This window comes from Ctenopharyngodon idella, chromosome 3, assembly GCF_019924925.1.
Source record: "Ctenopharyngodon idella isolate HZGC_01 chromosome 3, HZGC01, whole genome shotgun sequence".
Classification (NCBI taxonomy): Eukaryota; Metazoa; Chordata; class Actinopteri; order Cypriniformes; family Xenocyprididae; genus Ctenopharyngodon; species Ctenopharyngodon idella.
In genome coordinates this window covers 3,106,374-3,117,766 of record NC_067222.1, presented here as the reverse complement: position 1 = coordinate 3,117,766, position 11,393 = coordinate 3,106,374, and the positions used below count along the sequence as shown (strand labels likewise).

The 11,393-nt window shown below is 35.2% G+C and overlaps 1 pseudogene; it reads right to left on the bottom strand.

Annotated features, from left to right (window-relative positions):
- Positions 1 to 4,104: 4,104 nt before the first annotated feature.
- Positions 4,105 to 6,733, bottom strand: LOC127508505 (ecto-ADP-ribosyltransferase 5-like; annotated as a pseudogene).
- Between the last annotated feature and the right edge of the window lie 4,660 nt (positions 6,734 to 11,393).

Sequence of the window (11,393 nt, the reverse complement as noted above, 5' to 3'; positions counted from 1 at the left end):
CCAGTGGCACAGATTACCACCAAACCGTCCCATACCGGCGTGATGAATACGATCTTCAACTAGATGGAACTGGACCAAATATTTTGACTGTTGCAATCCAAATCAGACTTATGACCTGTAACATAGCCTGAATCATAATCATGCACTGTTTGCTGTTGGCCAGAGGAGAACTGGCCCCCCAACTGAGCCTGATTTCTACCAAGGTTTTTTTTCTCCATTTTTATCACTGTTTTGTCATCTAATGTCACCTGATGGAGTTTGGGTTCCTTGCCACTGTCGCCTCTGGCTTGCTTAGTTGGGGACACTTGATATTCAACAATGTTTTTGATCTGCCTGCATTGACACCATTGTATGCAAACAGAACTGAGCTGGACGATGACATCGCTGTTTTCTCCAGTGCTGATATATACAGTAAGTCAACATTTGAAGTGGATCAAAACCTTTCATCAAAGTTGTCCTAAAACCTTCTTCTTAGGACAGCTTTTATTACCTTTTTTTGATCCACTTCAAATGTTGACTACTATAGATAAATTAACTAATTATTGATTTTTACAACCGAATGAATCAATACTGAATTTACTTAAGCTGGACAAAATTATTCACCAGTTATCACTGTAAAGCTGCTTTGACACAATCTGCATTGTAAAAAGCGCTATATATATATATATATATATATATATAATATAAGGTGACTTGACTTGACACTTTGCCTTGTTTACCATATATTTTGGGTTTTCATATTTAATCCGTTTTTCCATAATATCTGAGGTGATGCTGGACACCGTAATTTATTGATCGTTTTATTTCAAATGGATTTCCTGCAAAAACTATTAGCTTTTGTTTAAAAAAAAAAAAAAAAAAAAAAAAAGTACGTACTTTTTAAACTGTATTCATTGTTGCCATTTCAGGTTTCATTTGGCCACGTACCCATTGCAGGTAAATTCGATTGTCAGTTCACCTTTTAGTGCTTATGCGCGTTCTATACACACACAGTTCAGTAAAATACGGGAGTGACCACCGCATTCTACAACCGTATTAACTCCTGAAAAATACAGGTAGTGACAACCGTATTTACAGAAATTCTATATCAGTGTGTATGGAACCAAACTGAACAACTAGTTGTTAATGACATTAACGTTCATCGGAGATGTCTCTCTTCTGTATGTGCGGTGAATCACAGAGAAAGCACGAGCCTTGACTCATTCAAGTTGATAAATCGCTGCTTCATGAAACTTTACAAATCTTTTGTTTCGAATCAGGGATTCGGAGCGCCAAAGTCACGTGACTTCAGTAAACAAGGCTTTGTTACGTGATAAGTGTTTCGAAATTTCAATGGTTCACCGCTGGGGGGCGTGACTTTGGCAGTTTGATACGCGCTCCGAACCACTGATTCGAAACAAAAGATTCATAAAGCTTCGAAGCTTCATGAAGCAGGGACATCAACAACTTTAAACTTCTCATATGGAGGAATCAGCACCTCTTTCTCACAAGGAAGCTTAGCATATTTTGTCACATCAGCACCTTCACATGTGTGGATTTCAAAACAAGACACTTTTCCAAAATTCCTTGTTCTGTTAAGATTTAAAGGAAATGAGCCAAAACAAACCTCTTGGTTCAGAACATTAGTATTAAATGTAACATTTGTACCATGATAAGTTGAATAGCATTGATTTTGTTTTATTCAGAATCTGTATTGCATCTATTAACAAAAAGTAAAGTGAATATTTGTATTTGTTCTTACCATTATGAACCGCATCATTGAAATCCTTATATATCTTAAACGTAGGGTCAGTGTACGTAAAAATAGCAATTGAGTGATTCTTTGTGAAGTTATCTCCTGGTGGCTTGTATATATTTTTCCCTCAACATTTTTCCAAGCTTTTGCAAATTTAAAGTCTGAGACAGACATTTACATCTCTATATATTTCGTCTCCACCAGTTTTTCCATGTTTTCTTTACATCCCTCAGTGCCATATCCAGTGGAAATATCTGTCCTGCGGCAGCTCTGTGATCCTGTAGCAACAGGAATCATAATGATCAATCATCAGTATTCATGTCTGTAATATTCATACTAGAACACAAGCTTACCTGTCCTAGAGCAGCTAAAATGAGAAGAGCTTCAATGATCAGCAGCATCTTGATTCAGTCAAATTCCTCAGATGAACTAATAGATCTAGTGAAGCACAGATGCTGAAAGACAACCAGAAACACAACAGACTTTCACAAATACTAAATCCATCACTCAAAATATAATGAAAGGGAATATGTTCAAAGATCTGCACAGTAAAACTGTTCACTAACTTTAACAGAATATGGTTTTATTTTTTTATTTTTTTTTTTTATTTTTTTTTTAATAAAAATGATGAGAGGAGAAGATCAGAAAAGTCAGTCGCTCACAGACGACAATGACTCTTCAAACTAACATGAGCAAGATGCCTTTTTCATATCGCTGATAAGTCTATGTGTGTGTAAAGTGTGATTCGTGAGTATCTAAATGGTTTAGATCATCTGATTATCACTTCTGGTCTATCTGTGGATTCACACTGCACAAACTTGAGTTGTATGTCAAAGTCTTTTTCCAACCTGATCTCTTCAGAATGTGTAATAATGCTACGTGATGGTGAATTTGCCTGATATTGTAGATTTATGCATTAATCAACTCATATAAAGTACTTTCTGTCCTCTTTAACCGGTCGAATTCCTCATGAACTCAATCTCAGATAACATACAAATAACATACAAATTCACAAAAGAGTGAATAGTGGCCGACATATAAGCGAGTAAAACCAGGAGAAATAAAGTAATTTCGACGTGCCACACCTCCTGCTGCCAACAGGTGGCACTTTGATTATTACTGAATATTGCCATGTAGATGTCTTTAGGCCAGGACTATTATCAAACGTGAAGTTTGGGGCAGATCGGACATTGTATGCCCGAGTTACAACAACTTCCTGTTTCATGGCGAAACATCGAACTTTGTCAGGCCGCCACAAACACGCCCTTCAGTGAAGACTCTAGATCTTCACAATTTACCGTCACAAAGGCCTTTAGATTAGACTGACCAAATATGATGTTGATCTGATTAAAGCTCTAGGTGGAGTTTGTTAAAGTACTACATCTGGAAATGGCAAAAACCTGCAAGAATTTTGCAGAGAAAATTCAAAATATCTCACTTCCTGTTGAGATTTCAGGTTTTGCACCCAGGGACTTTTTTGTAGGTGTTGGGCTGTTACATGTGTGCCGAATTTCATACCTGTACATGAAACGTAGCGTGAAGGGCTCTTAATTGAATTTTTTTTTTAGGTGGCGCTATCGAGCAATTTTGCCACACCTAATTCTGAAACCCATTCCAAATTTTCACCACTTCAGATGTGTGCAAAGTTTCCTGAGTTTTCGAGCATGTTTAGGCCCTCAAAATTGTGATTCATTTCGAAGAAGAAGACGAATTGACTGGGCAATTACAATAGGGTCCTCATACCATCGGTGCTCGGGCCCTAATTAGTCCAAATTAACCTTTTTTTTTCTTTTTCTTTTTTTTTCTTTCCCAGATTCAAACGTTTTGATTTGTGAACAAAGTAAATTTTTCACATTTGGAAACATATTTGAGCCACTGTGAGATCAATATAGAGCTGAATTAATCGTGATGCATCAGGTTCATCTGATGCAACACCTGTGAAGGCCTAAGATGAGTAATACATATAGGCGTCATGTATAAAATCTTACGTATTTTTTAAAAGCATACACTTTAAAAAAAAAAAAAAAAAAAAATTTGTTCAATGAACTTAAAGTGAGAGCAGATTTCCCACACAAATAAAGTTCATTTAAGAACTATGAAGACTAGAATAAGTGCATTTGAACAAATAATATTTTTGTTGAACAAGCCTAATTAATTGAATTTCTTAATTATTTACTTAAATGAATCTTTCATTTTTCTGTTAGCTAGCAACAACATATCTGACTGAATGGTAAAGGATGAATACTTAGGAAGAGACTCACCATTGCACAGGTTTTAGCAGCTATTGCTCATTTCACAAAGCGTCATGGTGTTATTAAAGACACTCACAACAAAACCACAAGCTTCTCTTCTGCACAATGAAAACCACAAAAATTCCAACATCGGCAACATGATTAAGAAGATAAAGTAGAATTTATATTTAAAAAATCTTTTTCAAACAATTTCAATTAAATTCAATAAGAAGCCAAAGCTTTTTATAGTGTGTTAATAAAATATTATCTCTGCAAGTCGCATCGCACTCAGAAGGTCATTTAGTAGTTCATATTATACTGCTGATGGTTAGACAGAAAGCAAGCACTAAAATTGTTCGGTAATATGATGCAAAAAGATGTAAGTATAAATAAAGAAATGAATTGGAGACGCATAAAATCACTTTGAGGCCACTGAATTGGGTCACTTAAAAATAACTTTATTTCATTTTGTTTAAATTAAACTAATTGCATTTTCTGACAAATAATTAATGAACTAAACCAAGAGGAGCAAATGTTGGAGCTGATCTACATGACTATATCATGTAAACTCAAAGCACGTTGTTCAGTATATAGTACTTTGTTTTGGTCTTGGATGGATTCTTGAACAGAGCACAGTTCAGGTCACTTCTTGTTCCAGAGCTTTTCAAAGTGAACACGGTTTCACACCAGAGACCTTTCTGCTCTTGTTTTTTGACCTCAACTTTAAACTTCTCATATGGAGGAATCAGCACCTCTTTCTCACGAGGAAGCTTAGAATATTTTGCCACATCAGCACCTTCACATGTGTGGATTTCAAAACAAGACACTTTTCCAAAACGTTGTGCTACTTTACGATCAAGAGAGGAGGATGTAAATGAGCCGAAACAAACCTCTTTGTTCAGAACATCCTCATTAAATCTAACATTTGTACCACGAAAAGTTGAATAGCATTGATTTTGTGTTTGTTTTTTCAGAATACGTATTGCATCTGTTAACAGAAAGTGAAGTGAATACCATTTGTATGTCATTTGTTTGTACTGGTCTTTATCATGACGAGTGTCAGGATTGAAGTACTCATATACAGTAGCATCAGTGTACACATAAATGGCAATAAAATAATATTTTTTTTGTCAAATCATCACTTAGGGTCTTGACAAACTTTTGCCCTTTTTTCCAAGCCGTTTTAAAATCAGGTAATTTTTCGAGTTCATCCTTTAGAAGTTCTGTCTCCACCAGTTTTGCCATTTTCTCTCTACAGCCCATATATTGATCATCAACAGAATCCAGTGCCATATCCAATGGAAATATCTGTTCTTGAACAGCAGCAGCAGCAGCTCTGTGATCCTGCAGCAACAGGAATCATTAAAGATCACATTATCAGTATTCATGTATGTAATATTCATACTAGAACACAAGCTTACCTGTCCTAGAGCAGCTAAAATGAGAAGAAGAGCTTCAATGATCAGCAGCATCTTGATTCAGTCAAATCCCTCAGATGATCTAGTGAAGAACAGATGCTGAAAGAAGACCTCAAACACAACAGCCTTTCACAAATACTAAATCTGACTCGAAATATAATGGAAAAGAATATGTACATAGAGGACAATTAAACTGTTTCTTAACTTCTTAGATAATGCAGGTTAAATTCGTATAACTAGAATTTTTTGACAGATAGCAATTTAAAAAAACAACAACAAAAAAAAAAAAACAATAACCTAAACCTGTGATTATTATAACACTGATGGAAGTTTTATACTGATCTTTTACTTCAACCCCAAACTTACCTGAAAATACTGTTGTCTCTTTTTGTTTCTGATTCTGAGTTTGCTTTTCGTTATTTTTCAGGAGTTCAGGAGCAACGACAAGAGAAGATCGGAAAAGTCAGTCGGTCTCAGCCAGAAGACAATGACTCTTCAGACTAAGAGAGGAGCAAGGTGCCTTTTTTATATCACTGATAATGTGTGTAGGTTAAAAGTGTGATTGTGATGGCCTATGTGTAGTTTCACACTGGACAAACTTTTTCCTGTCTGCCCAAGATGAATGCCTTTTTTTTTTTTTTTTTTTTTTTTTTTTTTTTTTTAACCTGATCTCCTCAGAATGTGTAATAATGGTACATAATGGTACATTTTTTATGAAATTGTTAATGAAATCATCTTTAATCCAAACCCTGAATCTAACTCTGAAAAGAAAGAAACAACATAAATTTGTAGATTTATGCATTAATCAACATATATAAAGTTCTTCCTGTCCTCTGTAACCGGTCAAACTCCTCATGTACTCATTCTCAGATAACATAAAAGTGTTTAATATTAGTAAAATATCTCATTACAACGCTTCACAGACAAAAGTTTTGATGTGAGCATCGTATTTCTTAAAACTTGTAAAGACTGATTATCATTCAGAATCAATCAATCAATCAAATGTTATTATTACAATGAAAGAACCTCACCATTTGAAATGCATTGAATGATTATTCACAGTTCGGTCCTGTCTTAATTCTCTGATTTATTTTAATTTTAAACATCTCATATGGGGGAATCAGCACTTTTCAGTTACAGGCTTCAAGAAATATTTCCAAAACCTTCTGGTTTATGATAAAGATACGAGATACAAATGAGCTCAAAGTAACCTATTTTTTTTCAGATTCAAACTTTCAGATTTGTGGTGCCCCAAAGTACATTTTCACATTCAGAAACATATTTGAGCCACTGTGAGATCAATATAAAGCTAAAGTAATCGTAATCCATCAAGGTCATCTGATAATACAACACCTGTGAAGGCCTGTGGATTCATGCAAAGTTGCTCTCGGCTTAAGATGAGTCATAATCTTGCATATATTTCACAAGCGTATTCAATTGTTCAGTGAATTGAGGAAAACATTTCCACCCATTTACATGTAAGAAGACTAGAATAAGTCTATTTAAACAAATAATATTGTGTTGAAAGAAATCGAACTTCTCAAATATTTACTATAACGAAATTATTGTTTGTTTTTTTTCATTTTTCTGCTGGCTAGCAACATTATTACTGACTGAATGTAAAGGGATGAACACTTAAGAAGAGACTCACCATTGCACAGGTTTTAGCAGCTATTGCTCATTTGATAAAGCGTCATGGCGTTAGTAAACTCACTCACAACAAAACCACAAGCTTCTCTTCTGCACAATGAAAACCACAAAAACTACAACATAACTAAGATGAAAAATATTAACATATTTATGTAAAATTTTCATTTCCAAAGTTCATTAAAACAAATTAAATTCAACGAGAAGCAAAAACTTTTTAGCATATTGATAATATTGAAATATTGCTGCAAACTGTATTGCGCTTAGAAAGATTTCTGCAGGACTCACAAACACATCATTCAGTTCATTCTTATTTATCACCATTTATGCCGTTCAGCTTTAAAAACACATTTCCCATAAGCTTTGGAAAGAGTAAGAGCTGTGAGGAACAGGGCAGAGAACTTCAATATGTGCGCTGCAGAAATAATTGAATCCCTGTTTAATACTGCTCAAAACTTCAGCAAACAGTTCGTCTTATTTTAATTCAAGTCATCATAATTGCATGCTTAGAAGAAGACACGACACCTCCATAGGTTTTGATAGTGTGATAACCAAACTTTTGTGGTTTTGTTTCTCTGTGCACTCTGGCACTGACACTTACAATGTGGTTTTAACAAGGACGGTGTTGAAGCTTTGTCAGAGTTAAAGTGAAAAAGGATGTGAATCAGTTTTAAGATGCAGAAAGGTGAGTTTCTTAAAGTGTTATCTGTAAGGAATGAATAATGACTTTAAACTACAGCATTATAAACCAATGATTTAAACATTTTGACTAGTAGATGAAGTGCACTTCAAGCTATATGGCAACAAATTTTGTATTAGTAAAATGAAAGAAGTGTCCTACATCAGTGGTTCCCAGCCACATTTCTGGAGGCCCCCCAACACTGCATGTTTTCCATGTCTCCTCAATCAAACATGCCTGATTCAGATCATCAGCTCATTAGTAGAGACTCCAAGACCTGAAATGGGTGTGTCAGACAAAGGAGAGATACAAAATATGCAGTGTTGGGGTGCCTCCAGGAACGTGGTTGGGAACCACTGTCCTACATAGAATTTCATCCATTTAAGCATGTTTCGGAGACATTTAAAGGGGTCATGACTTGAGAAATCAAATTTGCCTTGATCTTTTGACATATAAGAGGTCTTTGTACCATTTAAAACATCCTGCAAGTTTTATAGCTTAAAATGTCCTCCTCATTCTAAACAAAGCATTTATTTAATCAAGCTCCAAAAACGTCTCATTTTGATATTGGGGGATCTGTGATGTCACATGGGCAAACACATTTGCATATGTCTGCCTCCAGAGCAAGACATCGATTGAATAGTAATACATCATTCTACCATAGGCTCCACCCACTGGCATCAGTTGCTTTATGGCTGATATGTGCCTACACTGGATGTGAGCGTCACGTCAAATGCAAGTAGAATCCATTATAATCACTGATGCTGTCTACGCTGGAAACGGTATACAGATGCACGTTCAGTTTCTGGCGTACTCAACAACAGGACAAATGTACGAGTGAAAGAATGTTTACTTTTATTTTGATTTTATTTACTCGAGAATATTTCGGAAGGATTTAGAAACCTATATTAGCAGAAAACTGGAGTGTTTGCTTTTTTATTTTCAGAATTACATTTTGGAAAGTAAAGAGCAATACATTATAGAAACATTTATCTCGTTAGGAAAACACCATATACATAAAAAGAAGTGAGCTCTTTGCAAACCACATTTTATGAATGAACTTAAATCATACATAAATCATTTGGAACAAGCTAAAACATTTTTATAGCAGCTAATGTGATAATTGTTTGCTATATCACTGTCTGAAAATCATCCAGGACAACATAAAAAAAGTGGTTTATAGACCATTCAAGTAAAAATTAGTTTGACAGCCTGACCCCAGATTTGATCAGATGATTTTTCAGAACCTGCTCTACAACTGTGCCAAATTTCATAACATTTTGCATATAATCGCAGATGGTTCTGCCTGTCAGTGGCAGCAGGATCAGAAAAAGAACAAGAAAACTAACAGATACAACAGATGCCTGCAATTTTGGTAATTGGCCTCTAGCAAGTCAGTTCAATGCTATAAACTAAACACTTATTTTAAAAGAGATTTGCTTAAATTCAGCTTTTACTCAAAAAAAAAAAAAAAAAAAAAAAAGGAAAAAAGATAATAAATTCCTATAAATATTTTATGCTTTGTGGATGAGGAAGGACTCAATGAATACTTTGTCTGCAGTCAAAGGGGTTCAAAGACTCCTGTATTACGTTCATCAGGTCCTGCGTTTTTTTCCTGTTGTTTTCCATGTTTTTTTTATGCAGAAATCTCCATGTCTTCATCCAGGGCTGAAGATCTATAATTCAGGCCCAGTTTCACAGACAGGGCTTAGATTAAGCCAGGATTAGGCCTTAGCTACTTAAATGTCCTAATTGAACTATTATAAATGTGCCTTTTTGAGACAAAAGATGAGCTTTTAGTTAAAACAGCTCAAACATGCATTTTAGTCTGTGATTAGGTTTAAGCCTTGCCTGTGAAAATGGGGAAAGATTATTTTGTTAATTACAAGGGGATTTAACATATTCGAGGTTCATTGGTATCTAACGTTAAAAAAAAAAACTCTGCCCTAAGAGGTTGAACTGTGACAAATGAAATAGCAGAATGTTATTTCAACAACATCCTTATCGGAGTTCAAAGGTGATACGACACAGCAAATATACATTCTCAGATACTTAGCCTGGTCTGATGCATCTATATATAGCTGAAGTGTGATGTCGATTCATCCAGCTCATGTTTAGCTGTATTAAACTGTTCAGCTCATCTGATAATGCAACACCTCTGAAGGCCTGGAGTGTTTGTGGTTTCACAAACACAAGCACAAATTCTTCTTGTCTATCACTACACCCTCTCAGAACAAAAATATATTTCCTGTAAGGAACCCCGCATCGGCCCAAAAACGGAATCCGACGGCCTGGGCGAAGGTTAACACGTGTATGCCTTTTCAGCGCATCTGTGAAGTTCACTTAATTTCACTCGTTTAATCTGACTCCAATTTTAAATGATTATTACTCTTAGGTTTTGTTCCCAATTGGAAATTAATCATTTGTTATGTATTAATTTTGATTTTTGATTATTCTGGGTATCTCATAATTTCAATTATTCGTTCATTACGGTCTCATCATCGCTTAGAGAATTTCACATCGGCCGACTGCGTTCTCACGGACATAAATTCGCCAGTTTATGATCTAGTCAGAGGATGCAGAGTTTACTAATGCATTTAAGTCGAACCGCCACATGCTTGTTCATGCAAAAATACAGTTTTCTTAGTCACGATACTGCAACTTGCTAATTCAATAACAGACAAACTCAAAAAGTCCCATGATGTGCCAATATGCTCCTTTCATGGGGCTCTCTGGCTTGACCTGTCCTGACGCAGATTTACGGAAATGACGGACTCCATAATCTACTGGTCATAATGATTTCAGAAGAATCCAGAGTAAATCAAATATAACATTTTATTTGTCAAGTAAAAATGTATCATGTCAATTTCATAGTTGGACAATTAGAAGCCAATTCAGAAATAATAAATGCATAACATCAACTGAAATGCACATGCACACAGCGGTGGATTAGTGTTTGAAGACACTTGTCCATCACTGTGTGGGGGTTTCTGGCTACAGAAAATCCCCCCTGACTGCTTTGCACTTTACCTTATATACCAAGACCAGAACAAAAGGATTGTAAATTTTTATTACACCAACCCCCGGGGGGGGGGTTGCATCCTGTATAGTGTGAGGGCAAGGCGTTGTCATATGCTCTTTCTTTGAGATCTTCTCTCTAGATAAGCTTTATTGCTTTATTGCAGGGTGCTTGATCTCAGTTTTTGTCTTAGCAGGAAAATCAAGTCTTACATTCCATAAATTTATGATCAGTATATTAAATGGTTTTCTTTCTTTTTTTTTTTTCTTTTTTTTCAGATATTTTTCAATATATTGCTGCTTTTCATATATTGAAAAATATGTGGAAAATATTGAATATTGAAAAATATGTAACAATATATTGTCACATATTTTTCAATATATGAAAAGCAGCAATTCCTTGTGTATTATTCAATATATTGCAATATATTAACATATTATATTATTTCATACATTATTTTCAGTCATGAATTAAATGGGCTGGTCTTGGGCTTTAAACTGGTGCTGCATACAAACAGTCACTTTTCTTTGAAATAACGTCTCTTCCAATGTTATATTTTTTGAGAGTGCAAATTCTATGCATCTTCCAGCTGTCTTTGTTCATCTTATCTGATAATGCGACTCTTGTGAAGGCCTGTGGTTTCATGCAGGACAAACTGAGCTCT